We start from the raw sequence: 17,398 nt of genomic DNA, 5'->3' as shown, positions 1-17,398 counted from the left end.
ACGCACCATTGGCCCGAACCGACGTCTCACGATGTCATGGATTCCCAGCACGTAAATTTTCTGATTTTCGCTGAAGGATCGTCGCGGATACGTTACGTTCGACTATTACAACGAAATCGCAGGTCCCAACCACACGGATGATCCCAGTCTGGGTCTGTGGCATGATAGAAAAAGACCTCAGATTTGGCCACGGGTTCTTCGGTTTGCTGCAATCGGTCATCCTCGTAGGCCTTGCACATGACGGAGCACACCCATAGATGGTGATGCGGTTAGATCATCCAGCGAAAATATCAATGGCTGAGGAGCCTCTTCGTACCACAGCCGAGGCCAGGTGATTAGCCGAGCGCAAGCGCGCACCACATGTTGTCCTCGGTTCACGGCTTTGCCGCTGCAGTCCAGATCGGCGACCAGAAACAGCCCTAGGGGCGGTAACAGCAAGGTTCAAGATTGCGTTTCTGGGTTCGTCAGCTTTAACTGTTCTCTGTGCTGTCACTATGCTTTATTGGCCTGCACCGTTGGGAGCTTTACTGTACCATCTCTATGAAAGGGATGCCATGATCGCTAATTTCAGTGGTGTGGTGAGAGTGGTTTCGTCTGCAACTTGTAACACTAATTGCAAGTAATATGGAATTAAATATTAGAGGAAGATAATGACAAAATGAGACGAAATTGTTTAATGTTAAGGGAGGTGTATTCAATCATGACTTTCGTAGAGTTTTAAAGACTTTTATGAACTTTAAAAGTTTGGGGGTATTCAATTCAAACTTTTAGAGAGTCTTTAAAAGTCAGGTAGTATTCAATCAAGACTTTTAAAGAGTCTTTAAAAGTCATGTGGTATTCGATCAAGACTTTTAGAGAGTCTTTAAAAGTCATGTGGTATTCAAAAAGTTATGAACTTTTGTAGACTTTTTAATTTTAGGACTTTTGTAAACTTTTGTAGACTTTTCCTTCTCAAATATAAATAGTTGAAATCCAACCATCAACCCCAAGATTTCAAAATTTTCTTTCTGACAACTTTTAATGTTTTCTCTTTATTTAAACTCCGTTTTTTCTCCATATTTAAACTTTATAAACCTATTGAAATTCAATAAAATTATTTTTTCTTCATTATCCTATATTTTCCTCATACCTAAACTCTATCAATTTATCTCTCTTTCCTAAGCTTCTTTTACAATCTTCCTCTTAAAATTCGAAATAATATTATTTTTACTTCATTATTGCTTGTTTATATTGATTTTTATTTTTTTTATGAATTTTTTATCCCTAACTTTCTCTAATTCTCCCTAAATACATTAACAAAGCAAATATTTCATCGTCAAATTTTAGTATATGTTTCATAATATTCATATAAATATGTATATATTTTTATTTTTATTCTTTTTATGTTTATATTCGTAATATATATTTTTTATTATTATTTTTAACATGTTACTACGAAAGTACGAATAGCGAACTACTGTTTGTTCACAACAACAATTTGGGGTTGCAAACAGTAGCACATTGATGTTGTTCGCTGTCTCAAATTGCTATTGCAAATAATAGTTCTTTGCGTGATACCTAGCAATATATCAAGTATAATTTATATATATATATATATATATATATATATATATATATATATATATATATATATATATATATATATATATATATATTATTAATATTAGATTTGGGTGAAGAACTATATAATAAGAAGAATTTTATGATATATTATAAATGTTTTGTAAGAAAATTATAAATGTTAAGAATCAAAATCATTGAAAGTTTGTAGAGATGTATTTAATTTAGAATTTCAATGACTTTTGTAGACTTTTTAAAATAAAAAGTTGATAAAAGTCTATGAATGTTATTTATATAGACTTTTATAGAGTCTTATAAAGTTTTAAAAAGTTTTGAACGACTCTATGAAAGTCAATCAAAATTTATTAAAATCAATCATTTTAAAAGTCTTTAAAACTCTACAAAAATCATGATTGAATACACCCCCTAAGTGAAATCTTACAGTTCGATCAAATCTGTGTTTTTTCTTTTTTCTTCGTTGTGTATCCAAGCCAGCTCCAGCTAGATCTAAAATAGAAACAGCTAATCAGGTTAACGTTTCAAAAATTCGCTTTATGAAAAATTAAGTAGGGATTGTAGACCAGGTTCATCGATACAAGTGAAATAAGGTGAAGTTGGAAATATGAAATATAATTTTTAGAAAATAATTACTTTTTTGAAAAATATTTTCATTTGTTAATGTTTGGCTGAAAATTAGAAACCAATCATTTTTTATTTAGTTTAAAGTCAAAATATTATATTTTTTTATTTGGTTCATTTTTTTTAAAAAAAAAACATGAGCATAACTCTATTACAAAGCTATTTCTTATAAAATATAAATTATTTTAATAATGATAATAATTATTATTTAAATTAAAATAAAATTATAAATTAAACTTTATAATAGTCATAAACATTAATAATTATTATAATTAAAATGTAAATAAATAATTTTAACATATAGTTTATTATAACAAAAATAAATATATAAGAAATTGAAGAAAAAAATTACTCTTTTTTTTTTTTTGTAGTATGCGCCAAGCGGGGTAATAATTTTATTTTTTGGCTTAGCATGGCCCAGTCATTGATAAATGCAATAACTCTAAACTAAAGAAATTGAAGAAAATGGTATTCTTTTTTATTATGGGCTGTATTAAAATTTTTATTGTTTGTTTCAGCTTTGCATAATTCATATTTTAATTGGTCGTTGACCAATGTAATAAGTCTAAATTAAAGAAATTGAAGAAAAAGAAAACGTAAATATCTCTTTTCTATTTATTTTTTTAAGGCATATGGGGAAGGTCGGGTTAAGACTTTTATTGTTTGGTCCAATCGTACCAAACTCATATTTTAACTGAATCTTGCCTAGTTCAATACAAATAATAACTAGATAGTTGTCCAATCCACCCATTCGACACTACTCACAAGAAGAGATAGAAAGCTGAGCGTGAGATAGAAATTGGAAATTTTCTTACGAATAAAAATCTTATGCGACACTTTTTGCCAAAATGAATATTTTTTCTTTGACTAAAATGCGTATTTTATGTTGATAGTCAAATGGTGAAAAATATGAAAAAACAACTTCCAAAAAATGACTTCCCAAAAGTCATTTGCTAGATTTTTCAGTGTTTGACTATCAACGAAAAATGAAGTGAATGAAAAATACTACTCATTCTGGTCAAGAAAAAATAAAGTTAATGGAATGTACTTACTAAGACGTATTACTTTTTGTTTATAAAGAATAATATATTTTTTGAAAAATATTACAATTTTCTTCTAAAATATTATATTTTCATTGAAAATTATTATTTATGTTAAAAGCATTACATTTTCCTGAAAATTATTGGTTTCTTACCCCAAAAAAAAAAACAAAAAACAAAAAAAAAAAAACAAATCAAAACAAAACAAAAAAAAAACAAAAAACAAAAAATAAAAAAACAAAAAAACAACAATATCATTACTTGTAAAATATTACGGAGTACATTTAATTTTATTGAAAAGTGTTACTATATTTTCTTACAAAATACTACATTTTCAATGAAAATTATTACCTTTTTTTTTTTTATGAGAATAAGGAGGGGTACACCCGAGGTCAGTATCTGACCCTCACATTAATATTGCTACCAATAAGACCAATCTCGTCCTCTCTTAGGAACCTTTGCATGTTCGCTGTAGCGTGCTCGTAAATGCGTTCCTCTCTATCATCATCAAGAGCTATGCTAGAAATAAGATCTGCCAGTCTATTTTGTTCCCTTGGGATATGCCTAAACTTGACTTCCCAGTTCCATGTCTTAGAAGCTCTGCAGAGATCAACTAAATTCCTTCCCGAGCCATTGTACTCATCATTCATGCGTATTAGGTTTATAGCATTGGCATTGTCGGCTTCGACTAAAACTTTGTTGAAACCCCGATTCCTTGCTTGCTTGAGGCCATTATAAATGCCCCAAAGCTCTGTTTCTAGCGGTCCGCACGATCCCAGCCGATTGAAGAACGCCATTAAGAAAACAGACTTCTCGTCCCTAATGACACATTCGCACGTTGTTCCATTGTGTCTTCTGCTACATCTGTCGTCCGTATTGTTGTGCGGAGATTATTTTTTGGTGTGTTTAAGGCTGTTTTAAAGAAACGAGAATGGATTATTTGTTTCTGTGACGTGTGTGTACACTGCCTTAAAAGCTATTGCCGGAGACCGTGCAAGTCTTTAACCCGGTTGCTTTCGACCAGCAAACACAGAATAACTCACGTATATCTTTGCACAAAGAGAATACGTTTAGCTCTAGAATTATTCTTGTGAAATGAGGTTTGGAAGGACCTGGTATTTATAATATGTTGAACCAACGGCCTTCCCCACGACCTCCACAAAGAATAACGCAAAGAGTGGAGAGGTTACGCACACTTGTTCTGCTCGATTTTCTCTTTCTGGAGTGCAAAAATCGGACAGAGTAGACTAATTCAAGCGAAAAAGTCGGACAACAAAACAAAACTTTGACCCCACCGCGGCACGAGCCAAGCGGGCGGCGGCGCGCGCGAGACTTCCCCTTTCCTCTCGCTTGAAAACATTTCAAAGAAACCATTTGGAGTGGTATTAAAAAGGTGGGATATTTCCTTCTAGGAAACCAATGTGGGACAAGCCTTAAAGCCAAACTTAAAGCTAAACCACATTCTTGAATGCCAACCTCCAACAATCCCCCACACATTCAAGGAGTGTGGAGACTGGAATATCAACCGATCTTAATGCCAGTGTAGAACTTGAACTTGCACGTAGTGACCTGAGTAACTTACTTCTCAAGAGTGAACTGAGTCTTGAACTCTTTGAGAAGTGGGTAGTTTTGAACTCCGGTGCACACATCAGCTTTATTGAACACACATTTCTACGTCTCAGATGGGTACACAAGATTTATGGTTTCATTTACCATTTATTTTAACCCCATGTCTCTTGACGTATCAATGATGGCTTTCCTGTTTAATCCTTTCGTTAGAGGATCTGCAATGTTCCTCTCGGATTTCACATATTCTAGTGTGACTACACCATTTACTATTAACTACCTTACAGACTCATGTCTGACTCTTATGTGTCTTCTTTTCCCATTATAAACACTATTTTTTGCTACACATATGGCAGTTTGTGAGTCACAATATACAGGCACTGATGGAGTGGAATTCCCCCACAACGGCATGTCTGCCAGTAGGTTTCTTAGCCATTCAGCCTCTTGCCCAGCCAGATCCAAAGCTATTAACTCAGCTTCCATGGTTGATCTGGCTATGCAGGACTGTTTAGTTGATTTCCATGACACAGCTGCTCCACCCATGGTGAATACGTAGCCACTGGTGGAACTGACATCGTCACTGTCATTAACCCAGTTAGCATCACAATATCCCTCTAGGACGTTTGGAAACCCAGTATAATTAAGCCCCCATTCGATTGTACCTCTTAGGTAGCGTAATACACGTTTTAGTGCATGCCAATGGGCTTCACTCGGGTTGTGAGTGTACCGACTAAGCCTGTTCACTGCAAGAGCAATGTCGGCTCGGGTGTAATTCATCAAGATCAAGCTCCCAATTAGTTTCGCATAATCTTCTTGTGCTACCCCTGCTCCAGTGTGTTTTGTCAACTTTACACTGGAGTCATATGGGGTTGAGGCCGGAATCACTTGATAACTGTCGAACTTTCTTAACAATTTTTCTGTGTAGTGACTTTGTGATAGCTTGTAGTCATTCCCATTTCGGGTGGCCTTTACTCCAAGTATCACATCGGCCTCCCCCAAGTCCTTCATGTCAAATTTCTCACACAGAGACTTTTTAGTCTCTATTATTGCGTTGACATTAGGACTGAAGATTAGCATGTCATCAACGTAGATGCAGATGAGTACCACGCTTGACTCAACCTCTTTCGCGTATAGGCAAGCGTCTGATCTGTTGATCATGTATCCCAAATCCATTAGTGTCCTATGAAATTTTTCATACCACTGTTTGGGAGCTTGTTTTAACCCGTAAAGGGACTTTATGAGTCTACACACCTTTCCTTCTTGTCCTGGGTCAACGCAACCAGACGGTTGTTCCATGTAGATCTCTTCCTCTAGATCCCCATTTAGGAAGGCCGTCTTGACACCCATTTGATGGACTGTCCACTTGTGCGCTGCGGCCAACGCGAATAGCACCCGTATTGTTGCTATTTTTGTCACAGGTGAGTAGGTACAGAAGCAATCTTCCCCAAACTTCTATTTATAGCCTTGAACCTCTCTATTGACCCATCGGGTCTTAATTTTCTTTTGAAAATCCACTTGCAACCAATAGGCTTTGCCCCTTTTGGAAGCTCTACCACTTCCCATGTGTGATTAGAATTTATTGAGTCTAGTTCACTCTGGATAGCCTCTTTCCAAAGCACAGCGTCAATCGAGCGCATAGCAGCCTCGAAGGTTTTTGGCTCTTCTTCGAGAATTAGTTGGCATACAAACTGATCAGATAGTTCATCTATATCTTCCAATTCAGTTATGTATGTTACGAAGTCTGAACTGAAGCTTGTTTCAGTTCGTTGTCTCTTGCTCCTCCTGAGCTGATCAGGCTCATTCTCACTTTGTAAGAGTGGAAACGGAGTTGATTCGTTCCTATGAGAGCTAATAGGAGACTTTAAGGGAAAGATATTCTCAAAAAATTCAGCTTCCCTTGCTTAACACATAGACTGATTGTCTAAGTTCATGAATCGGTATGCAGCACTATTTTCTACATACCCCACGAAAACTGCATCTGCGGTCTTTGACCCAAGGTTAGGCCTTTTCAAAGTAGGTAACCCAACCTTGGCCAAGCACCCCCACACTCTGAAATATTTCAAATTTGGGGCGTATCCCTTCCACATTTCATAAGGTGTTTTCTCATACCCCTTGTGAGGTATCCTATTTAGGATATGATTAGCTGTAAGTGCAGCTTCCCCCCACAACGCGTTGGGGGCACCTGAGCTTATCAAGAATGCGTTTATCATCTCTTTTAGAGTTCGATTTTTCCTTTCGGCTACTCCATTTTGTTGAGGGGTGTATGGTGCTGTCACTTCATGGATAATTCCATGTTTTTCACATAATGATTTAAAGGACAACAACTCATATTCGCCCCCCCCCCCCCCCCCCCCCCCCCCGTCTGAACGCAACCTTTTGATTTTTAGACTTAGTTGATTTTCGACCTCGGTCTTAAAAATCACAAACTTTTCTTCGGCTTCATCTATTGTTCTTAGCAGATAAATTTTAGAAAACCGAGTAAAATCATCTATGAAAGATATATAGTATCTTTTTCCACCTTTGGTTTTAGTATTTCTAAAATCTGCTATATCCGAATGAATTAAATCTAATGCACATTTTGAGTGATGTTGAGCTAATGAGAAAGGTTTTTTCGTAAACTTTGCCTCAGCGCAAGTTTCACATTTAGTTGCATTATCATTAGACACATTATGTAACATGTTCATATTTTTTAATCTATTCATACACTTAATACGAATGTGTCCTAATCTAGCATGCCACATATCAATTGAAACGGTAATGTAAGCAAAGCTGCCAGAACCACTGGCCACATCATTCACTTTATTCATTGATTTTGCAATGTTCTCATTGGTGTATGCTATGAGGGGCAACACAAAAAGCCCCCCGCGCAGATACCCTTTCCCCAAGTATTCCCCCCTGCGCGTCATAATCAATCTTTCTGATTCAAACACTAACTTGATCCCGGCTCTGACCAACAAAGGCCCCGAGATCAAGTTTCTCCGCAGAGTGGGTACATACATTACATTGCTCAACAAAAGATTTTTTCCACTATATATCTTTATTTCTACAGAACCACTAACTCTTACCTCGGTCATGCTATCATTGCCCATGTAGACTTGTTCACCTTGTCCTTGAGCAATTGCCTGGAAGACTTTGAAGAGACTTTTATTGGAGCAGAAATGGCGTGAGGCACCTGTGTCCACGACCCACTCCTTGGTATCTTCTACAACATTTGCTTGTAGTGTTATTACTGTTGCCACCACTTCATTTTCTTCCACCACGTTGGCTTGGTTTTTGGGTCCGCCTTGGTTCCCTTTCGGGTCAAGTCCTCCTTTCTTGAAGTAGCATTGTGCTGCCCGATGTCCATGTTTTCCACAGACGTAGCATGGGCCTCCTTTACCTGGTTTTTGGTTTTTATTTGTCTTGAAGTTGTTAGTGTTATTAACTTTCACACTTTTCTTCTAATTTTTATTATGGCCAGCATTCCCAGATTTAGACCCGTCACCTGTTTCTATTACATTCGCCTTTAGATTTTCAGGAACAGAAGCAAACCTTTGTCTGAGGCGAAATGCCTCCTCAATGTTGATATGATTCACCATTTCCTCCCAGGTGCATAACTTAGGCTCGTATTTCATTTTGTTTTGGAACTCTGACCAGGATTCTGGTAACTTCTCAATGAGAGAGTAGGTTTGAAGAGTATCACTTACTGGTATACCTTCGGTGATTAGATCCCCAACCAAGTTCTCGTATTTATGCACTTGGTCAATGACTGGCTTACCGTCTGTCATCTTGTAGTTCAACCAACGGGCAACTGCGTACTTCTTGCGACCTGCGTCGTCTGACCCGTACTTCTTTCGCAGAAGATCCCAAATGGTTTTTGCACTCTTATAACTAGTATAGATGTCGAGTAGAGCATCAGTCATGTAGTATAACAAAATTCCCCTTACCGTTTTATTGTCACGCTCATACTTGGTACGAGTGTCTTGGACTCGTTCGGATGTCTTCGGGTCTGTAGCCTTTGGGTCTGGAGCTGTTTCCAGTTCGGTGACTGCATTTTTAGCCTGTTCACCGTCTATAGCTGTTGTTTGCGCTGGTTGTGCAGACTGGGCAGGCTCGAACAAATGTGCCGCATCATTGGAGGTGACAACGTAGTCGAGCTCGAGTGCCTCGAAATGGATCATCAGCTTGACTGCCCATCTTCGGTAGTTCAAGCCGTTCAGAGGCTCAATTTTGGCGAGATCAGCAGAAGCTTTGGCGACGAACGACGACATATTTTTGTTACTGTAGGAATAGCTTTTAACTGTTGTGCGGGGATTTTTTTTGGTGTGTTTAAGGCTGTTTTAAAGAAACGAGAATGGATTATTTGTTTCTGTGATGTGTGTATACACTGCCTTAAAAGCTATTGCCGGAGACCGTGCAAGTCTTTAACCCAGTTGCTTTCAACCAGCAAACACAGAATAACTCACGTATATCTTTGCACAGAGAGAATACGTTTAGCTCTGGAATTATTCTTGTGAAATGAGGTTTGGAAGGCCTGGTATTTATAATATGTCGAACCAACGGCCTTCCCCACGACCTCCACAAAGAATAACGCAAAGAGTGGAGAGGTTACGCACACTTGTTCTGCTCGATTTTCTCCTGGCCACAAGACTCTTTCTGGAGCGCAAAAATCGGACAGAGTAGACTAATTCAAGCGAAAAAGTCGAACAACAAAACAAAACTTTGACCACACCGCGTCGCGCACAACACAAGCCAAACGGCGACGCGCGCGAGACTTCCCCTTTCCTCTCTCTTGAAAACATTTCAAAAAATCCATTTGGAGTGGTATTAAAAAGGTGGGATATTTCCTTCTAGGAAACCAATGTGGGACAAGCCTTAAAGCCAAACTTAAAGCTAAACCACATTCTTGAATGCCAACCTCCAACACGTATTCACCTTTAACCCAGCCAGTAGGCGGTAAGGTCCGTGGATTGCTTCTTCTGGTTTTTTCCCTGTTCGTCTGTCCTTTCGGTCCTAAACTTCTCACGAGGGCAGCTTTGTTGTCGCTAAATTGCTTTCGAAAATTATTACTTTTTTGTTACAAAATATTACATTTTTATTAGAAAACATTCCTTTTCCTTATAAAATATTACATTTTTACTCAAAACTAATTAATCACGAGCGTGGCTTTTAACTTAGTCACCACAAACACACTAGAAGGCATACCACAGCATTGGTTGATTTTCTAGGAGATTTTGTTAGGTGAAAACTTGGAGGGTTGTTGGTCGCCTGTCGTCGGTTTTCACCCGGAAGTAAACAGAACATCGCCGGACAACCACAGGAACTATAGTGACTTATTACAGGTCATTAATCAATTTTTGGGCCTTGATGCACTAAATTGACATGCATGTTTATATACTTAATTGCAATTTTCAAAGGAAAAATTATTTTTATCTTTTGAACCACTTTAGGTGTCTGTTATGACTTACAAGAAAAAGCCTAAAATCTTTATTTTTCAATCAAACAATTACCATCATGTCATTGTACAACTTTAAAAATCACTTTTATTTACAATGCAACTGCTTTTTTAGTACTTTATGTACAAGTGCAATTAGCATATTGGTTCAAATTACCTTCATAACCACAACTAGGTATCGCTTAAAAATCCTCCCCATTCATGGGTGGGAACGAATTAAATTTAGTGTCGGTTAAAATTGCCGCAACATGCATGCCTTTGTAATCGACACTAGAGAACATCCATTATCATGTTCACAAACTTTTTATGGTTAGTTTGTATACACATTCAGGATGTTTTTTAAACATTGAAATTGGAATAATAATTAGAATTAAATATTAGTAATGATAATGAAGTTAATTAGAAAGAGTTTCTTTGTTTGTAGTAAATATGAATAGGAATCAAAATAAATATATAAATATATATATATATATATATATATATATATATATATATATATATATATATATAAAAGTAGATTCTGGTGCGGGCGGGCGGCTCAGGTGTGGTTGTGCGGTTAAATCTGAGCCATTGATCTTGCTTAAATCAACGTCCAAGATTATCAAAAAAAAAAAAAACGCGGTGAAAATTTGGTAATTTTTACATCTAGGTAAATTTAAGGTGAGTGGGTTTTGTACTTAATGTGCGTGAGTTTTGTGCTTAAGGTGCGTGTGGTTTGTGTTTAAGGTGCGTGGGGTTTGTGCTTAAGTTGTGTGGGTTGTGTCCTTAATGTGAGTAGTTGTTGAAACTTAAGGTGCGTGAGGTTTGTGCTTAAGGTGCGTGGGGTTGTGTACTTAATGTTAGTAGTTGTTGAAACTTAAGGTGTGTTCCCTCTATATATATATATATATATATATATATATATATATATATATATATATATATACATACATACATACATACATACATACATACATGTATGTATGTATATATGTATGTATGTATGTTACACACGCATGTGCGCATATATTAAAATTATGTATTTAATGCGTGAAAAATGACATTTTTATTTTTTTTCTTCCTCATTTTTATTGCATTGTTCAAAAGTATGGGAGGAGAATGATAATGGGTTTCAGAATCTAATAATCTATATATAATTCTAATAAGAGTTAATAATCTTAGGCCATTAACTGGAACAAAAAATGTCGGGTAGTATTATTTCTTAAAATAAATGGTTCATATTATTTTGATTTTAGTATTTTTTTTAATAATTTTTCTTATTTATCCTCTATTATATTATTTTCTTCCCTTAAATAACATAAATTTCGTTAGTATAAACTTAGTAACGAAATATTCCGTTAACTATTTATTATTTTTGACTTACTCATTAATTTTTATAAGAAAGGTCATAGGTTCGAACCCCATCACAATTAGAGTTGGCATAATTGTTAAACATATACTACGAATATGTTAAAATGTATTAAAAAGTATATAAAATAAAATTTAACACAAACTTTGGTCAAATAATTTGTACAACTAAATAAATAACATTCAAACTTAAGCATCAAAGATTATAAATCAATAACTTTAAAAATCATTTGATTTTTATGCATTTAAAAAAAAAAAAAACAAATTTAGGGTAAGTATTTTTTTTTTTCTCGTTTAATAAATCTTCTTTTGATTATTTAGATCAAGAACAAAACTTAATATTTCAATTATACTTTTGCATTATTGGTATGATTTAGGTCGTTATGGTATTAATATTTTTTGTATGTATTTTTATAATGGTACAATTGTACATTACTTTACAAATATTATACTACTATTAATTTTTTTATCAGACAAAATTGTTCTTACATCATTGTCAGACATACGCGACCTAACAACAAAGTTGTTGATCATAAATACAATTACACCTGGACTTGTAAGTTAATTTTTACTATATCATTATAACAATTTCTATTCTAACTATATATTTTGAATTATTTATTACCATCCTCTGTTGACAAGAATTGTAACAATTGTCATTGACAAACTCTCAAAACAATTTGTCTCAACAACGAATGTAAATTAAAAAAAAAAAAAAAAATCAATGATTTCATTATTGTTTTGATGAAAAGTATGTATGTCACTTTATTACTCTTATTAAATTAAATAAATTAGTAGATACAACAAAAAAAATAATACATATGCATTTAATTAATTTAGAATTAGATGTCTATAATGTATTTATTTAAAAAAATTATTCATTATCAAAAATTTAAAAGAGATATAATTTCATTAATTATATTATCTTATTTTCTACAATTCAAAGATTCATTACCTTCAAATCACTGCTGGAAATTATGGAATTTCCGACCACCTGAAAGTGATCTTAAATCAAGTCGAAAGCAAAAAGTGGTCGAAAATAGCAATAAAGGCTTTTCCGGATACCAAAAGTGGTCGAAACAAGGCTTTCGACTTGATTTAAGATCACATTCAGGTGGTCAGAAATTCCATAATTTCCAGCAGTGAATTTATTAATTTATTATATTCACTACATTGTCAATTGTCTTCTTTTTACATTATCTTGTAATTAAATATCAAAGTTATGCATTCAAAAAAAATATCAAAGTTAAAATACAAAATATGTTATATATATTTATTTACCAAGTATTTTATACAAATATAATAAATATTAATATTTTATCCAATACTTTCACATGATAACCTACGGCACACATCTCACAACGCATGAAACATGTAGGGGAAAAACTACCACTACCAAATATCAATAGGCACTTGTAAGATAAAGAGTTAATAGTACAACTAAGATCTCATCATATACACAACAAGGCAAATTTAAAGCTTCCTACACCATAATTTCATTGCACGATGAATCAATTTATGCTATCACCAGTAACCCAATTGCACATGACACACTACCAATAAAATAAAAAAAATAAAAAATAAATAAAAAAGAAAGACATGTACTGAAGATGAAGACAATGACAATGCTACTCAAAAGAGAATTAAGAAGAATTAGAGAAATTTACACCAAAAGTAGTATTTATTTAGACTATCGTTATTAGACTAAGTATTTAGACTATCGTTATTACAAAGTTGCAAACATTTATTTTAGTGACAATATAATCAATATCTCATATATTAAACAAATTCAATATTTATTTACCTATGCATGAACATCTACGATATAATATTGCATTGATATACTTTGAAATACTTATTTAAAAATGATCATTGGACATTATTTCATTCGCGCAAATCGCGTAAAAGAACTAGTAGAATAATAAAGGAATAAGGTTCAAATTGGCGTCTGAACGTAACCAGAAAATGCAATTAGGCCACTGAACGGGAAAAAAAAAGTGCAATTAGGCCACTGAACACTCTAAAAACGTGCAATTAGACCACTGGACACTCCAAATGTATGCAATTTCATCGGATAGCAGGCTACCATCAATTTTAGCAGGTTACATACTTACGTAGCAGCTGAGTTGACATTTTTAATAATTTTTAATAAAAATTTTGAAAAAAATAAATAAATAAATAAAAATGACGGGGTGGCTGCCGACCACCCCTCCCCCCCTCCCCCCTCCTTCATCTCTGATGCGGAGAAGAATGAAGAGGGGGGTTTGGGGGAAGGGGTGGGTCGACGGCCACCCCATCAATTTTTTTTTAATTTATTATTAAAATTTATTAAAAATTATTAAAAATGTCAACTCAGCTGCCATGTAAGCAGGTAACTTGCTAAAATTGATGGTAACTTGCTATCATGTGAAATTGCATACATTTTGAGTTTTCAGTGGCCTAATTACACTTTTTTTTTCTTCGTTCAGTGGCCTAATTACATTTTCAGGTTACGTTTAGTGGCTAATTTGAACCTTATTCCAATAATAAAAATAGGCAAACAAACATGATAATATGTATCTGATCTCATAGTAGAATACACAAGGCTTCAACCAAATACAACCTTAGCGTCAATTGTTGAAATTGAAGCTAAATAACCAAATTAAAATCTAGAATTGTTAAAATGAGATTAGGTTGCCAAGTACCTTGTGCTCAGATGGCATATAGTGACTTTCTCATATGGGAAGTCATGAGATTGAGCCTCAATAGAGGTGGTGTTGACTCTAATGGAAAACTTAAAAACAATTTAATAATAGAAGGGTAAAATAGGAATTTCAAATTATAATCTCTTTCTAAAGTTGAAACACATTGCGCAACAATCATTATTTTCTTCTTATATCTACAATCGTCTTAAATTCATCCACTTTCAAGCTGCAAAATTCATAGGCAAGTTGTTTCTCTATTTTATATGTTTAAATAAATAATCAATAATCTCTATTTTATATCAAGAAAAAGTAACTTTGAGGATATTGATTATCAAGAAAAAAGTAGTCAATATTCTTCATGAAGTTAGCAAACACCTCCTCCAAGTTACTTTTTTCTTGTTCATAAATACGGAGAATATTGATTCTTTATTTAAACATATAAAATAGAGAAACAACTTATTTATGAATTTCACAGCTTGGAAGTGGACGAAATTTAGATTTCAGAGTTTGGGGAAAAAAAAGACCTTCGATTGTAGGTATAAGAAGAAAAGAATAACTGTTGCGCAATGGGTTTCAACATAAGAAGGGGATTATAATTTGAAATTCTTATTTTACCCCTCTATTATTAAATTATTTTTAAATTTTTCGTTAGCTGCAGACAGAATACTAATGCTTGGGACCAAACTCGCTACTTTGCTCATAATTGAAGGACTAAATTCAAATACAACCATAACTTATGGACTAAGTCGAAACTTGGTTATAACTCAGAAACTAAAGATAGAATTTTCCCTGTAAACTATTTATACTATTTTGTTGTCCAATATTAGCTTTTTAAATTAGTATTTTGCAATATTTAATATTGAATTTATTTTGGGTGATGTTGGTGGGTCTAACAGCCTAAGGCTATGGGCCATGGTGGGACCGGGTTGGTATATTCTTGGTATGTCCCACCAACCGCGTGGGGGAGACACCGTGTAGGAAAGACTAGTAGAATAGTAAGAGCATCTCTATTAGAGGGAAGAAAATACTACATGTACTCTTATTTTTTACTTCTAACTTTTATTCTTACATATAAAATTTTAATGTAAATATTTGTATTGGGACTCACATAAAAAAGTAGCCTATCAGTGCTCGTCACATCATGGAGTAAAATTTAGGGAGTACGATTTAAAAGTCTATGTAGTAAAACTCTTAGGAGGATTATGGAACAGTTTTGAGGAGAGATGAGTGAGGTGAAGGAAAGAGAGGGAAGAGAGAGAATGAGTGAGTTGCTCATGTAAATTTAGAGTTCTTTGTGCGTCCGACGAAACAGTAAATAAGGAATTGAACGTGATTGCGCGTACGGTGCGTGAGTAATCTTCTTGGAAAATACTTGGTGTACTCCCATTTTAAACTCCCAACTTGTACTCCCTCTCACATGCTCTTGCTGTAGACATTTTTCTGTGGACCCACATGATGAAAATAACCAATCCTGCTTTGCCACCTCAGGGAGTATAAATGATGGAGTAGAATTTTGGGAGTCTATGTAGTAAAACTCAATCTTCTTTTTGCTTCTGAAAAGGTTACTCTTTGCTTTTTAAATTTCCTTTTTCTTATTTTGTTTTGGTTTTTATTTTTTATTTTTCATTTCTTCTCATTTTCTCTTTCCTAATTATACATACAAAAACTCCTCAAAAATCACACCAAAATTCTCACTATTGAGGATCCCCTCAGATCCAAATTTTTATACTCCTTTCAACATTTTGCTTGATCTCAACTTGGCAAATTATTGTGTGGACTACAGTCTAAAATAACATTGTTTTTTATATTAAAAAAAATAATTCCTTTAATCAATAATTGTGTTTGTTGTAGTCATTTATCTGTTAGAGTAATAAATTTTATGGAGTAAAATAATGTATTTTACGAGTTAGAATAATATATTTTATGTGATAAAATAATGTCTTTTATGAGTTAGACAATGTACTTTATGTGTAAAATAATGAATTTTCTGAGATAAGATAATGTAGTTTATGTGTTAGAATAGTGAACCTTCTGTACTAAGATAATGTATTTTATGAGTTTGAATAATAGACTCTATGCTTTATAATAATGTACATTATTAGTTATAAAAATGTATGTTGCAGTAGTGGGGTTGAGAAAAAAAGCAATGGAGAGACAAATGCAGGTCGCATGAAAAAAATGTGCCACCCATGTCATGCAATTAATGGCGTCCCGTCTCCTCATTAGAAGAGACAGTGTTATTTTGGACCGTGGTCCACCCAACTAGTGATCCATACAATTGTGTAGGCCACGGTACATGTAATAATGATTGAATATACTATTAATCGAAAGTATTTTTTTATTGCATAATTATAACAATTAAACAATATTAAAATACACTTGATCATATTTTGAAAGCCAACCAATGAATGATTGTATTAATGAATCAAAGCTGCAATGCAGTCTGGAGGGATAGAATCCCAATACATAGCTTGATCCTGAACAAAAGCTAACGAAGCTAACGTGTGCGCATGCGCATTAATTTGCCTAGAAACATGATTAAACAAGACATAATTAAAAGACGAAATTAAATTCCTACACTGATCTACTACTACTCCAACATAGGACATTATGACAGTTGTATTCTGCCGTATCGCATTCCTTAGCTGTAAACAGTCTGTTTGAAGGGTTACTGTTGTTATATTCTTCTCCAAAAGCCAGGATAGAGCTTCCTTACATGCCAGTGCCTCCGCCATGAATGGTGACAAACAATTCGATAGTCTCCCATTTTTCGCTGCAAGAAAAGATCCCTCCGGAGACAGCAACACAATACCATATGTAGCTTCCCCCGTGTCCTCCCGATACCCCGCATCCACATAACACCGTGGGGTGGAGTCGGTGTCGCCATCTGCTGTAGCCACCGTGAGTGCCGCCGTGCCACGGCGCACCACCTGCCGGTAGGAGTGCAGCGCCGCCGTGGCCTGTCTCCAAGCCGTCGTAGGCCGGGGCAGTGTGCCGTCCCATACCGCTGAATTCCTGCACCTCCATAAGCAATAAAGCAAAGCCACCACCGCTGCACTTTGGTCCTCTGTGAACATTGTAAGCACAATTGTTAGCCACTCGGGGAATGAGTTGACAACAATATTTGT

This window comes from Ipomoea nil, unplaced genomic scaffold (assembly GCF_001879475.1).
Source record: "Ipomoea nil cultivar Tokyo-kokei standard unplaced genomic scaffold, Asagao_1.1 scaffold2868, whole genome shotgun sequence".
In the NCBI taxonomy this organism is placed as follows: Eukaryota; Viridiplantae; Streptophyta; class Magnoliopsida; order Solanales; family Convolvulaceae; genus Ipomoea; species Ipomoea nil.
The sequence above is the reverse complement of the archived record's forward strand: the minus strand, read 5'-3'. Positions refer to the sequence as shown.